Source organism: Euprymna scolopes, chromosome 6 (genome assembly GCF_053919585.1).
Source record: "Euprymna scolopes isolate OS-2025 chromosome 6, ASM5391958v1, whole genome shotgun sequence".
Taxonomy (NCBI): Eukaryota; Metazoa; Mollusca; class Cephalopoda; order Sepiida; family Sepiolidae; genus Euprymna; species Euprymna scolopes.
In genome coordinates, this window is record NC_136487.1 from 27,440,483 (window position 1) to 27,457,322 (window position 16,840).

Below are 16,840 nucleotides of genomic sequence, written 5' to 3' on the forward strand. Positions count from 1 at the left end.
TGCCCCTTTTAATCCCCTCCCCTATCCCTGTTTTCTCTCTCATTCTATTTGAATAACATTTATCAACAGATGTCTGTGTCTCAAGTACCTCAAAACTCATTGACATTTCGTAAAGAATCCTGTGCATAATTTTTTTATAGATGAACAAGCCACAAAGTCTTCATCGCAAAGGGCAAATAAGCGAGAGTGTGTTCGATGCTGAGTTAGCAAGAGACATTTGTTAAAAGCAATATTACTGCCGGGTATTACTCTCTAATAATATAACTGAAAACTCAAATTTAAAGTCGTTCACATTAGAATCTGGTTTATGAATTTACCTTGTTTAAGATCATCTAGTGAGTTACACTAGTAACTTGAATGCCTACTAGGGACTATGGTAGAATGCCTAACACCTCTCTTTAAAAGAGTTTGTCAGGAGAACCTGACATAAGGGTAATTTTCTGTAGAAGTAAACTCTGATTAAATATTCCATAATCAACTAGTATTAGCTGACCAAAATAAAATCTAACGGGGGCTTACGTTCACAGGAAATATGAGTTGGAAAAATAACATTGAGAGCATTGCCAGGACCGCTGTGAAAAAGGTAGGTTCTCTCTACCGTGCTAGAAAGCTACTAGCGCTCGAAAGTATCCTGTATCTCTATAAGGCCATTATTTGTCCATGTATGGAGTATTGTTGTCATATTTGGACTGGCGCATCTGCTACTAGTCTCTCACTCCTAGACAAGGCTCAAAAGAGAATCGCAAACCTGATAGGTCCTGAACTGTAATCTAAGCTTCAGCCGCTGTCCCATCAACGAAATGTAGTATCCCTCTGCCTGTTCTACAAGTACTTTAACGGTGAATTCTCCGACCAACTGCAAGCATTTGTGCCCCCTCGACGTAAATACCCCCGACAAACCCGACAAGCAGCAAAATCTCACCCCTTCACAGTTGATATCCCTAGATGTAAGAGAGCCTTTAACTCCAGTAGTTTCTTCCCCAGAACTGCTAGACTTTGGAATTCCCTTCCGGGTTCCTGCTTCCCCATCTGTACTGACATGCAGAAGTTCAAGTGTAACGTGAACCGACATCTTGCTGTCCAACTCCCCACATAGTAACCCTGTAGCTTATGTCCCTGGTAGTAGCCCCCTACATCAAAGTGGCAATGCGCCTTTTCTGAGGTGAAAATGTAATAATAAAAAAATAAATAAAAAAATAAAACGTACTTTTTATATCCTGTTCCCGCGCCCCTTCACCGTATCCCCGAGTGGTTTGTGTCCCGCCCTTCATCGCATCTAAAACAAAAGCTTTCTCAACGCATAGCAACAGACGCAAGTCTCGTTTCTTTCTGGACAATTAGATTTTATTCAGTCACCAAGGTTTTCCATCATTAGAAGGAGGGTGGAGGTTTCTATTTAGCTATAGTTTTAGCCGAACATTTATTTCTAGCTCGTCGCCGCTATGAGAAGGCTCCCGATCTATCTTCTCAGAATCAGACAGACTCTTTTCCCGATCTGCTTTCTCCGATGCTGAAACAGAATCTCCACAAACTCGGATCAATCTTCATCCACAATCGCATTCCACAAATCGTTCTATGACGTGGCGATACACCATGTCAACGATTGCTCTCCTGTTCCACCTGTCTCTCTAATTTTTTTATGACACTTTTTTTTAATAAACAAACATCCTACCTGTGCTAACAACTTCTAATCTAACACAATGGGCTCCAATTTCTATTTCTATATATTGTACTGGTCACGACAATAGAAAAACTAGCAATGTCTTTTCTATGAGAAAGACGCTACACATGAAAGACGACAAAAAAGACCTTCGCCCCCGAGAGGTAGCGAAATCTTTGCACTCTGTCAGGACAGGATATATCTGAGCCATCTCAGATTTCACAGCAATACTCAATCTTAAAGCGTATCTGATTATTATAGATCGTATCTGACATGGAGTTGCGTCAGAAGTCAGATACCTTCAACAACAAAAAAATAACAATTTTTCATCAACCTAAACAACAATTTGATGTAAATTTAAAGCATTTGGAATTGAAGACCATATATGGAAAGCTCCTTAAAATAAACTATGTTCATGGAAATTCCCTTAGTTTTTGTTCAACAGAGGAAGAGAGAAAAGTAATTTGCAGCAGTGTTATCTAAGCAGGTACTTTCTGTGAAGTTTTCACTACGAATTTTGTTAGTTTAAGCTAATATACTGACACTTCTTACGATATCCTTTTTCCTTTCTGATAACCATTCTGATAGTTTGCCCATCTGGATTTTGTTTGTACGTGAGAATTTACAGAAAAATCTCTATTTTTACATTAAGCCCAAATAAATACCAGGATGTAGGTTAATTATAACGGCATTTTAAATTCGTACGATCAATTTGAAAGTTATTGAAGACACACATTTGTGGAAGATTAGATTTACTATAAATAGAATCAAGGAATACGGAATGGTAAAAATGGGACGCCAAGATTTAAAAGAGAAATAAAAAGAAAAGAAAGAAATAGAAAAGAGATCTATTGGTAATGAATGATCCGAATTGAAAGATGGCGGACAAAGAAAGAAAACAAAAGAATAAAAAAAAGACAATTAAGTACATATGCACTTATGTTACCGTGCTGAAATAATAACGTTATTATTTAGAAAGATGTTCTTTAACATGGGGAGCGTGTTTTGTTATTATTTTGTAACCTAACAATTCAATAAAAAAGATATAATAAAACTTGAATTTAACTTGAAAACAAAATTTAAAATAAATAGCACGGTAACATAAATGCATAATCACTGGCAATTATTTTAAGGAACGAATAATAAAAACAGCAGAATACAGAAATGTTTATTTAAATCATCCAAATAAATTATTAAAAAAATAAGTGAAGCATGCATGATTCCCGTGAGTGCGCAGTGAACGAGGCATAAAAATGACTAAATTCAGCATTTTCCCCCCTCTCATTTAGCCCCAAAAGTCCCTAGGGGTTGTCAAATTCTGATAAAAAATGAACAAATGCCTTGACATATGTAAATTTTAGTTTTGCCCCATGCAAAAATAGAAAATGACTAAGTCCATCATTTGCCCTCCCCATTTAGCTCCAAAAGTCTCCAAGGACTTAACATATTTAAATTTGAGTTCAGCACCATGCAAAACTGCTACATAGACATACACAAAAAATTTTGGACAAATATGGTAAAATAGTCCCAAAAATGGAGTGTTTTTATTAGTCCTAAAAGAACCCCTGGTGCACGCCCAAGAGTGATCGCGAAGTATAGACAAACAAACTAATATAGAAATCAGTTAGTGACAACTTTTCAGAAAGTTTTATAAAAATCCAAGGCATTAGTTAGCACAAAAGTGTCAATTTTAGTTATTTTAACCCGAAAGACACCCCTAGGAGGCCACCGGGGGTTTCCTTAAAAATCCGTTTTGTTACTTTCTTACTCATATCATGTTTAATGTGTGTGCAAAATTTCAAAAAATTCCAAGGCGTAGTTATTGAGAAAAGTGCGGACAGACGAACGGGCAAGGATGAATTTAGAGGTCCACTATCGTTTTGTGGGAGGGCCAATATGTATAGAACAGTAAATGCAAACGAAGGAAAAAGAGTGATGGAAATTAAAGAGAAACAGAAGTAACTATAAAATGATAAAAAGATGCGCAGGAAAAAATAGGAAAGAAGAAAGGGTTTATATAAAAAGATTAAAATGAAATATTTGCGCATACAAATAAGGAAAGATTACAAGAGAGAAACACAGTTTGTAGAGCAAGAATCATGAAAGAAAATACTATTCAGAAGGAAGATAAATTGTATAAAAGCAAAAGAGAAAACCGAAGAAAGATCTAAAAAAAATTAAGATGAAAGAAACACAACACATCTTTTTCTAAACATATTATTATTCTGTACTCACTAGGAGTTCTCACACAGATCATCATCAGAGATTACTCACTTATAGCAACAGACGGTGTTCTATGGAGTCTGAAAAATAAAAAAAAACAATTCTCCCAGATTTCCTGCACTTTTTACCTCTTTCAATAACGTTTGTAAATACATTGCCTTATCGCCACAGCCGAGTACCATGGAGTTTTCACTGATAATAACCATTTGTCTCCACTAGGATTTAGGTTGTAATAAGCCTACCGAGCGTCTCAGTACTCTTTGCATTTATGCAGTGCTTCCTATCCTTGGTTTTTCAATTTTTAATATTGCTTGCAGTTTTGTTGTTGTTGTTGTTGTTGTTATTATTATTATTATTATTATTATTATTATTATTATTATTATTATTATTATTATTATTATACTCACTAGGAGTAGTCACACATGCCATCTTCCAAGATTTCTCTGAGAACAACTTCTGGTGTTATCTGGAGTCCGAGTGACAACAAGTTTCCTCAGATTTCCAGTACACTTCACCACTTTCGATAACCTTTTCAGATGAATTTGCCTTATTGCAACAGCCAATTACTTCCCCCGTCTTTCCTTTTTTCGTATAATCCTTTAGGTGTAGTGAATTGTCATGAGTTTCCTGATCTTCTGATCGAGATTACTCAGTTGTTCTTTGGTCCAACCTATAAACGGTACAGAGTATCTTACTAGTAACACTGCCTACGTGTTTATACTTTTAATTAGGTTTTTATTATATTGTTTAGTTTCGAGGAGTTTTCTTGTTTTTTTCTGAGGTATTCCTTTACAATTATTATTATTTTTTTTTTTTAGCAATGTTTACCCAAGTCATCGGTGGTGTTCCCTGGAGCTTGGGTGACAATAATTCTCCTCAGATTTTCTCAAAAACTTTTGCAAATGCATTTGCATTATCGCAACAACCACTTGCCATTGACTTCTCGCTGGCAGTTAGTTTTGGGTAGCAATAAAACTCTCCCAACTATCACTCCTCCTCTCTCTCATCCAGTGTAAGCATAGTTAGTGCCTTTTATTCTCGGTCTTTCCATCCCCCTCGACCCGTCTGGACTTTTTTGGTGTTGTGCCAGTTGATGCTGGCATTATATATATATTTTAGAGCGGAATTAACTTACCATTATACAACTTTATTTTTATTGTTTCCATATCGTGTTCCTCTATTTCTTTTGTTACTTTTGTTGCAATTTCTATATCGTCAGTTATATTATTATTATTATTATTATTATTATTATTATTATTATTATTATTATTATTATTATTATTATTATTATCATCTATATATTAATATGCTTGTCCGTACGGTGTCACATTATCATCATCGCAAACATTAATTAATGAAACGCGTCATCATCATCGCAAACATTAATTAATGTGAATTATCTCCTTTTATTGTTCAATCTTTATTAGTTAAAAATCATTAATCCCTTTTATTTCCCAAAACTTCCCGAAAAAAAATTATATATATATGAACTGTCTATTTATGGTTCCGGATCATTTTAAAGACAATTATGCATAGAAGGTATCGTTCCACAGTTTAAATAGTATAGTATTTTACTTACATTTTTAACGATGTCTTCTGTAGCACGGAACGCTTATTCTATTTTATTCAGTATTAAATATATTTTTTACATTTAACACTACGAGTTCGTTTTTTTTTACTGTGCCACTTTTTTTTTTAATTTTTATTTACTTTTGAGTGAGCCTTACATAACAAAAATATGTTTCGAAATACATGTTACAAAAGTCAAGAATGACTTTATTAAATAAATCACCAAAGTCACCATTCGCAAATACACTGAGTAACACAGAGTCAAAACATATTTTACGTCTTGTTCTGTTTTGTTTTTGTTTTACGGCATATCAATCCTTTTTCGTGTTATTTAATGCCGAATCGAGTAATTTTGTAACATTTATACAGCTTCACGTTCTTTACATAGTTATTACTTATGTTTTGTTCGTTTTATTTTGCTTCTTTTACAGTGTCAGAAATTCCGTAAAAATAGTGAATAATTCCACCCCATCTTTTCAAGCTTACAACTCCTCGAAAAATGTAATTCAAGCCCTAATTTTTTTTTCAATTAAAGGAGCAAGTACCAAGGTTTCATTAAAAAAAAACAAAAAAAAACATGTTTTTTCTTAAAAAAAAAAGGTTTTAAACTTCGGACTTTACAGGTAAATTTCTAAAAAACAGTACTTTTTTGGTTTTAAATTTGAATATATTATTTATTGACCTTTTCTCTTCAATTTGTGAGTAAATTAATTATTTACTTTTCGGTGAGGAAATTAATTATTTACTTTTTAATAGACACTTGAAAATGGGGGACATGAATTAAAAAAAAACGTTTGTCTAAAATATTATATTCGGTTTATTAGAAAGAACATAAAATTTCACATTGACCCTGAAAATATCGTAAAAATAGAATCAATAGAAAAAGTTTGATAGATTTTTAAAGTTTAAAAATTGAAAAATATTGAGTTTGGAAAATTCATTACTGTTTTTAAAAAAAATATATTTCTATTACTTTTAAAACAACTTTAATAGTTTATTTTGGAAGTATAACCCATAAAGAAAATAAACAACCCACTTTTAACGGAGAAATTACGAGATTTTTATATTTTATTCGCAGTTTCGTGTTAGAGGTGTCAAATTCCTACAAAAATTCTGATGCACCTACAATAGCGGTATCAAAGATTTTTTTCCTTATTTTAAAACAAATTATTAAAATAGATACAAGACTATTAAATTTTTTTTCATTAAATCGCTATTTAGGTGAAGGTTCAAAACAGTTAACCCTTCTCCCCATAACCAATTTTTTATGCAGTAAAATACTTTGTTTCGATAATTATGGTTTAAATAAATATTCCTTATTAAAAGATTTACAGTATATTTTATTTAACTGAAGAAATATTTATTGTTCATACATATATTTTCCCTTATTTTTTTACATTGTTAAGTGTAGTTTCAGAATAGTTACCCCCTCCCCATATTAGGAATGGCTTTCAGCATGATTCTTACAATAGTGCTATCAAAGTTTATTGATTTTTCTTATTTAACAAAAATTATAAAACAGATACAAGAACATTTTAAACATTTTTTCATATAATCGCTATTTAGGTGAAGGTTCAAAATAGTTAACCCTTCTCCCCATAACCGTTTTTTATGCAGTAAAATACTTTGTTTCAATAATTATGGTTTAAATAAATACTTATTCCTTATTAAAAGATTTACAGTATATTTTATTTAATTGGAATCTATATCAATAATTCGACTTAAAAATATTTGTGAATTTCCAAATCTTCATTGAATAAAATTCAAAATAAATAGAAAAGTCTATTGCATATGTAAAAGTTGACGGTTGCTTATTTAACTTCATTAAAAGCTATCAAAGTCAACCAAGAGCTGCTCAATATTCTGACTTAATGGATCATTTAGCAAGGAATGAAGATGGTTATTCTGGTGTACCAGTTATTCTACCATCTACATTTACAGGAAGTCCTAGGAATCTACAACAACTTTATCAAGATGCAATGGCAGTTTTCTGTGAACTATTCATTACTCACACGTGTAATCCAAAATGTCCTGAAATATTAAACAACTTGGGGTCATCAGAACTTTCACAAAATCGATGTCAACAATGTCACACAGTTTTTTTTTAAATTCACAGTCTGACTCCCAAGAACCTGCTGACTGACCACTATTCTCACTTCAAGCAGCTGATCGACGTCCCTGTCACCGCCTCAATCATCACCAGCACTTCCTGACAATATCAACAGCATCAGTTACGATCGCATTGACCTTCAATAAAAGTTTAAACCAAAGTTCTTTGTTTTTTATCTACTTGCTTCCATACGTTAATCTTTGTAATATAACAATAAGGAATTTCTTACTGATATGTTTTAAAAGATTTTAACTACCGTAGAATTTTCACGGGTCCTGCTAGTTATTATTATTATTATAAAGCTAAGGGAGTCAACGCAGTATACATATACAATATTTCTTCATGTTTGAAAACAAAATGTTCTAATTACTTGTTCAAATAATTTACCTATTATTAAATTTCCTTCCACTATTTTCTTTTCTCACTTTATCTTGTTTCAGCACTATCGCTTATTTTCTACATTTTCTATTGCTGTCTTACTCCTACTTTTTTTTTTTTTGCGCTGCCTCTTTAATTTTTTACTTATTAAAAGTCGACTGTAAAAAATAATAAAAACGATTGGAATAGTAAATCATAAAAGAGAAATCCCCCAGATAGTAAAACTATTTAATCCGTAGCAGCAAAGAGAGAGAGAGAGAGAGAGAGAGAGAGAGAGAGAGAGAGAGAGAGAGAGAGACAGAGAGAGAGACAGAGAGAGACAGAGAAAGAGAGACAGAGAAACAGAGAGACAGAGAGTGTGTGTGTGTGTGCGTGTGTGTGTGTGTGTGTGTGCGTGTGTGTGTGTGACAGAGAGAGGTAGAGATAGAAAGAGAGAGAGAGAGAGGGGGGGAAATGCAGAGATATAGCGACTAATTTTGAATTTTGTCTTTTTATTTTATATTTAAGTGGCTTCCATAAATCACATTTTCCGATTTAAACAATATAACTCGAACAATGGACCTTATGTATTTTAGTCCAGCGTCTTATCCATTATGCTATGCTGCCATAGCCAAGTTACTGTTTAGTTTTTATCGTTTATATATTTACGTAGTTTTTTGTTGTTGATTTTTAAACGATACTGAGGTTTGCGTTTTTACCTTAAAGATTGGATGTATTTTTTAGAAATTGCCCATTTTTTTTATTTTGGACGTAAACAAATAATATTTTTTATTCATTTGTAAAACAGTAATCTACGTACATGCATGTTTCGGGACCCTACCCCGCTACAGCGTAGCTTGACTGTTATTAGGACTCGTTTAAAGAAATCAACAACAAACACTACGTAAATATATAAACGATTCATCTGGTATCAAATGGAGACGTTTTTGAATTTGTGGAGATGAAGGAGCATCGTAGAATGAAAACTATAAGAAATCATTTTTTGAAACGAAATTCAATCTTAGATATTTTTTTTCAATAAATGAAAAGAATATGAATGAAATATTTCGGACAATTCAGTTTTCATCATCGGCAGTGAGTTATAAACTTTTTCTTTTTTTTTCTTCATTGCAGATCTATAACAAGAAATGCCGATGATGAAGGTCTTAGTTAATTAAAGTTTGGATTTATAATGTATTCATTTATTGAAACAAAGTCTTCAAGTGTCGAATTTGGTTCCAAAAACGGTTTCTTATATTATTCACTAGTCGGGAGACTATATATATATATATATATATATATATATATATATATATATATATATATATATATATATATATATATATATATATATACATAGTACCAGTTTTGTACTGAATATACGGACTTCAATAGTCAACTAATTTTCTTCCCTAGCATATATTGCGACAATACTCAACTATCCGAAGAATAATGATTTATAATTTAATTTAATATAATTTAATTCAATATAATTTAATGAATAAATCTCTGAAATGAATGCAAACAATTACTGAAAAAATGGCATAAATTCATAAAGATAAATTAGGTTCTTAAAAGCAGTATATTTTTCTTTTATTATTTAGATAAGACTTTCTAGCTAAAGATATCCCGGGTGATTTTGGAGTAGAATTTTGGAAATTTTTTGAAAACCCCTGGAAAATGATCTAGATTGGGAACTCTGCCTTTTATAAAATTTAAAAATACATAACTAGAAATAAAAATAAGTAAATAAAAACTTAAAGCACAATATATTTGTGTATATATGCATATATAAACACACACACACACACACACACACACACACACACACACACACATATATATATATGAACAAACTAAAAGGTAAAATAAATACCATCTGGTAAATTTCATAAATAAATGTATAAATTTATTATGATACTAATGAAAGAAAACATTGGATACAACTAAAATGTATGCACAGAATGTAGTTTAATTCGGCTCCTAAAAAGTAGATTTAATCTTGAAAAAAAAATGGTCGTAAGATTCTAAAAATAAAATAAATGAACGATTTCCTCCGAATTTTGAGACAGACAGTCTGACCCAATTTCGATGAACTGCTCCTCTCAACCGTCTGCATAATTTCAAATTGTCTTAAATATTGTTTCCTCGACATCATAATTGTCATTTGTATTCATTTTTACTATCCCCCTTTATTTTTTATTTTTTCCTTCTTTTCTCTCTCTCTCTCTCTCTCTTTAATTGACTACATAAACCTTCTCCTTCTAAAACTCTTTTCTCTCACACTTTCTCTCACTCCCCTAAATCTTTTATACATCTTTCCCACCAACAAACTTGTAAAATCCCTCTGCTTTTCTTAACAGCCTTAAAAGTTTTTCCCTTTCAACTTAATATCATAAGACCTTTAAACCATGCTATACGTTAGACATGGTAAGTTTTTACCTCTAAAATTAAAAAAAGTTCTTCAACTTTTTTTAATTTTCAAAATTTTTTCTTGCCTGATGAGATACATTATTAACGAAACAGTCTGTACATCGTCGCAAGATTTTTTTTTTTTACATAGGCATCACCACTTATCAAGGCAAAGAGGCCACTCGAAGATAAGTGTTAAAAAGTGTACAGCAGAAATTGGACAATATAGTAACCATTAGTAATGGAGATTCGGTAAATTTGTTAACTTAAGTGGAACGACTCATCAAGAACTTGTTTACGTTGGACTTGCAGATACGACTATATTTACATAAAGAAATATATAAGAAAGGATGATTATATTTTAAAAATGATATATATGCCGCTCTCCATGTGGGGCTACCAAATTGGTTAAAGGGGAAATTATTCCCAACTGGCATTTAATTAAAAATGCACTTTCGTAAATAATTGAATTCATTCAAGACATATCACAAAAACAAAAACAAATAACATACGTTAATCGCGATATATCCGAACAGTTAGCCAGCTGGACGAGGGGTAAGGGTTTAGGCTTATTACCATGGGTTCACATGTCAGTGGATGATTATATTTGAAAAATAATGCAAAGAAATATATATATATATATATATATATATATATATATATATATATATAAAGAGAGAACGAGAGAGAGAGAGAGAGAGAGAGAGAGAGAGAGAGATTTCGTATATCAATTTGAATCAATTGGTTTCTGATTGTTAATAAGGCAAATCAATGTTCTGCATAGAAATCGCAAAGATAGTGCTTCAGTATCGTCTGGTCTTCATGAATACTAAAGTTATTCTTTAATCTGCATGCTTGTAGGTTTATGCTTACAACACTGAGAACAGAAAGGTTCACCAGTTGAATCCAAATTCTGCAAAGTGATGGCTATGATCACATAAAGAAAACATTGATTTGTCATTCGACACTTGACACGATTTGGCTTGCTACATGCAAAAGTAGAAGAAAAAATTAGGGACGATCAAATCTGGTGCCAACTTATCCTGTATTTTTCCACAACTCTGTTAGACGTGTAGTACGGAGACAACTCTTTTGCTACCGTCCTTACGATTGGAAGAAAGAGATGGACTTTTGGGGTGTGGCGGTGTTGATGTGGATCCTTGTGGCCTTGTGCGAGCTGCATGAGATTATACTTTATCAGTCATTGCTGGCATCCGAAATCTGTCGTTATTGCGTATTTTTACAACAATTTTGAGATTAATATAATGACGCAACCACCATCGTCAATTCAGTTATGTATCTATTGCTTTACAAATTTACAATTAAACAATATTTAAAATCCCAAAGACACAAAAGGTTTCCAACATAAACCGATACTAATTGCGGGTGATACAGTCATATCTGTAGCTGTGAGGACTTGATTCATTTAAATTCAGTAATTCATTTTTATTTCGATTTTCTCTTGTCTTTCCAGAATTGGCCAGCACACAATAAAAACGTCACCAGCCAAAATACATAAACAGATTGTCTTGGAGTAAACCTTTTTGGACCGTCATTCGAAATGGATTATACTTGATTATTCGTTTGGATAAAGCCAAAAAATGCCATCACTGCCGACAGTAAGTGTTATTTTCAATAATTACCTTTTTAATACCTATTATAAAAATACTTCATCTTTCACTTACACAAACTTACACATACGCGCATGCGCACGCACACGGGCACGACCACACACGCGCACAACCGCACACGCGCGAACACGCGCACGACCGCACACGCGCGAACACGCACGCGCGACCACACACATATATGTGAACACACACATATGTGCATACACACACACATATATATTGTGTGTATTTAAAAAAATATATATATATCTACTTTACATAACACACTATGTCTGTCTGTCTGCTTGTCTGTCGGTCTGCCTCTATATTTTCAAACCCTATCACTACCGAAGCTAAAAGTAGAATTCTACAAAACTCCTCCGACAATTTTGGGCCTAAACACTTGAAATTTTAGATATAATTCCTTGGACATTAATCTAACTTAATAACTTGATTTGAGCCCAAAAAATAAATCTTAAGAGGTCATAATAGGGGTCAAATTAAAAAAAAATGACCTTTTTGTTTTGCTCAACGTACATCTCCAAACACCCGGGCAACGCCGGACTGAAATGCTAGTATATATATATATATTTAATTCTCATATTTCTCCCGTTTTTTTTATTTTACTTCAGTCAAAGTTCTCAAAAAGTCTATATGAGAATAATAAATATTCGAAGATATAATATATTTTCTTGAAAAAGGACATTTATTTTGAAGGGAGGGCGGACAAATTTTGTGCAAACTTTGTCGCTATTTGCTTGTCCTGCCATGAAGGCAAAGTTAAACAAAATGTCGGCTTTTAATGTGGGTAAAATCCAGCCTCCCCAAAGTAGCTAGTCTGGTTTGAAACAAATTAAAATTATAACAATCTAGAAAGAATTTCTCTTCACCGACCAAGGACAGATAAAACATAGTGTAACATTAGAAGTTTATATTATTTTGAATGCAATTCATTATTGAGATGCGTATTATTCATTTCATTTATTGCCGACTATTATTCTCATCTTGTTGTTTTCATGACGTTTCAGCCAACTATTCGTTTGGCCTTCGTCAGGTAGTAACCGCGACGGGATAGGAACTCTGAATCTCCTGACTGCATTCACTGCAATTAGTTGTTGTCGTCTCACCACTTTTTGCCCAAGTAAACCTCAGACCGGCTTTGAGCAGGATTGAAACCGCTATTGACCCGACCGTGGAAGATCAGATGATAAATAAACATGAATTTATAGGACTAAAAAAAAAAAAAATCAAACTTGATCGCCCTTTCGGGGACCTGTGGCGCAGTTGATAGAGATGTTGAATCTTTACAGTTCCAGATGAGACTTGTCTGAAGATAACGGTTTCAATCTTAGCCAAAGCTGGCCAAAGGCTTACTTGGCCAAAACGTGGTGAGACGACAACAACTACGGAAGACAGTAATTGCTGTGAATGCAGTTAGGAGATTTGGAGTTCCTATCCCGTCGCGGTTACCACCTTACGAAGGCCAGAAGAATAGTTGGTCGAAACCTCGTGAAAACAACCAAGAAAATATGAGAATAATAGTCCGTAATAAATAAAATTTACATCAGAACTACTACACTTTGTTCCTAGCGAAAATGCCAAGGAGTTGTGCAGATATTATCTTGAAAAATGTTTATTTTAATGTGTATTATTCCCAACACATTTGGATAAAATACAAGCGATATTCGACTTATTCCTTCACGTTTCTTATCAATTCATACCATTTGTATAATACATAAAAGGTGACCTGCAAACATCGGCAAGGGATGATTGTCACGTTGAAATACGATGTTATTTCAATTATTTTGTTTGTTTTTATGTTTACTTCATTCTTTTAATGATTTGAAAGTGTTCACAGTATTTGCTAATAAATATGTCATTAATACGCAACGTATAAACAAATCGAAAGTGTTGGAATAATAAATATTCTTCGTAAGGATGATCATTGCAACAATTGAAATACACAAATATTGATATGCACACACACACACACACACACACACGCATATATATATATATATATATATATATATATATATATATATATATATATATATATATATATATATATATATACCCCTCTTCCTATATATTTATACATATGTGCGTATAGGTATATGTGGGTGTACTTATGTGTACGTGAGTGTGTGCATATTGAATAAGTTCAAATGTATTGAACAAAAATGCAATCTTTTTCAAACGTGTTCAATTAAATAAATAATATAAACATGAGAAAATGTCAACCGTCTCATGAGTTCAGTAATGGTTTTCGACCATTCAATTTCGATGATCCTTCGAAATAACGGTATGGGACAACCAAACGATATATCGGATTACTGATTTTTCTCCTCCGACTTGGCAGTAATATCCCGGAAAACATTGAACTCATTCTGATAATGGTCTGCCCAGGTTGTATGAAATCCTTTTTTCTATGGCTCTCATTGACCATTCAAATAAAATTTTCAATATATGTGCTGAAAAGCAAAATATTTGTTTATCCATAGCTGAACAGTTTGCTAATTGCATTTCATTTCCTCTGATGATAAGAGCCATTATTGAAAATCCATGGATTAATTTGGTTGGTTGGTTGTTTTTGTTTTACGGCATATCAACCTTTTTCAGGTTATTTAATGCCGAATCTAGTTATTTTGAGGAACGATTTTTAATGGAGTATATTTGTTTTTTAAGTCAGATTCTATTTAACCCATACTTGGGACCCTAACAGGTACTAGCACTCCGGGTCAGAGTGGACTTGAGAGCAATGGCAATTAAAGGGTGGATCCACACTCCCCAAAGCCCGCAAGGTGGGGCCTCACCATTGGATATAGTTTTAGGTCTTATCCAGGACCCCATGGATTAAGGAAATATACATAATTTTTCTTTATATAGTCCGTGTTTCAAAAAATAAATTTTTAACTTAAATATGTGTATATAATTTGATTTACAGAATTTAACTTTAATCATTAAACTTATATATATATATATATATATATATATATATATATATATATATATATATATATGTATGTATATACTAGACTACCCGTGACCCGCTGGGTCGGTATGTTATATTAGCTATAGAATTAATGTATGAGCGTGACACATGTGACGTAAAGAAAATAATTTTTTCTGATACAACAGAAACATTTCTATGAAAGTATATTAAAATGAAAAAAAGAATATAGATAGACTTCTGTGAGTGGTTCTGTTTATAATTGTTTATTTTTGACAAAAAAACTTTCAGCCATTGAATTATAAGTGGTTTGCCATACTTATAGGTAAATGTGCAATGAACAGCTACCATAATACTTAAAGTTAAATTCAAATTTTGATATATCTTTTAATTTAAACGCGAAAAAAATAACTGGGATGCTGAAAACATACACAGTAAAACAATACGCTTCATTGTCGCGTTGATTATTTATTTGTAACGCAATTAAAAAAAACATATTTTCGGGGTTATTTATTTATGGTGGTAGTGTACAAGAAAATGTATGAATGTTTTTAAGAAAGATGTATTAAAAATGGAAAATAAATTAAAAAAAAGGAAGGCGGTGGGTAAATCGCTGTTGTAAAATGCACTTATGGTCGTCAACGGATTAAAGTAGATTTATTTGTAAGAAAATTGCGTTAAAATAACTTAAACGTAATACGGAAATGAACGATGTAAAAAAAGCAGAAAGTATTAACAATTGTTTATTTGGATTATTTAAACGTGAAAAAAAATGGGATGCTGAAAACGTACACAGTAAAAGAATACGTTTTATTGTCGCGTTGATTATTTAGTATAATATATATCGTATATATGAAACAGGTTGATGATTATACGTATTATTTGTAATCACGTTTTGCGTTAGCTTCCCATATCTTCAAGTTTTTTATTCAATAAATTTAAAATATTTGCTTTTCTAAGGACGTCCGTTTGTTCGGACGAAACCGGTCCAGCGATTTGTGTTTATTTATTTATGCTGTTATGGGTGTATGTTTATGTACTCATGCGCAACCGGAAGTCGTAAACTGGATACTGAGTTACAAGACCCGTTACAAGGTCATTTGAGTTTTGTAATTATATATATATATATACATATATACATATATATATATATATATATATATATATATATATATATATATACAGACACACACACACATATATTGCATATCAGCAAGAGAACGTATATATATATAATACACGTGTATATGTGTATAGTGCACATGCACTTATTTATATCAATAAGTATGCATATATATATATATATATAAACGTATGAAGATACATTAATATAAATTTGTATATGCAAATTATATATATAGATAGATAGACAGATATATAGATAGATAGATAGATAGATAGCTATGCAAGTATGCATATATGCAAAGAAGGTTATGTCTACAAGTATATATCTCTTTGTGTAATAAAACACGTGTTTTCCCGTCAATAAAAAGGCATTACAGGGAAAAAAACACTGAAGCCATACATTAATCTAAAATTGCTACCTGATGTGTTTTTTTTTTAATTATCATCAATCGATTTAGTTTAATATACTAAATTCTTATAATGGTTTCTGGAGAAAACACTCACCTAAACCAGTTATCTTTACAGGTGGTAGCAAGACATTCACTCCTATTTATTATGTTCTCCTCCTACTCCAGTTTACACCGTTACCAAATATTTGATAGGGTTCAATTCTTTCACGCGTCTGTGATTATTTACTTTTATCATTTCGTTTTGTTACCAGTCATCTAATACTCATTCAGTATGCAAATAATAAACGTTTGGATTTCTGATTTAATTAGTTGCTCAGAATAGTTTCACTGATTAACAGATTGCTTTTGCGATCACGTTCAGAATGATTTTGTTAAAATTCAATATGACTTCCCATCTTGCTCGATTCGACA

The 16,840-nt window shown here is 32.3% G+C and overlaps 1 protein-coding gene across 1 annotated transcript in view; it reads left to right on the plus strand.

The window, feature by feature from the left end:
• Positions 1-16,840, plus strand: part of LOC145277587 (organic cation transporter protein-like) — an 829,203-nt gene that overhangs the window by 112,066 nt on the left and 700,297 nt on the right. Inside the window, exon 2 of the mRNA XM_080129098.1 lies at positions 11,806-11,950. The gene's annotated coding sequence lies outside the window, so the exon portion shown is untranslated. The remainder of the gene's footprint in view (positions 1-11,805; positions 11,951-16,840) is intronic.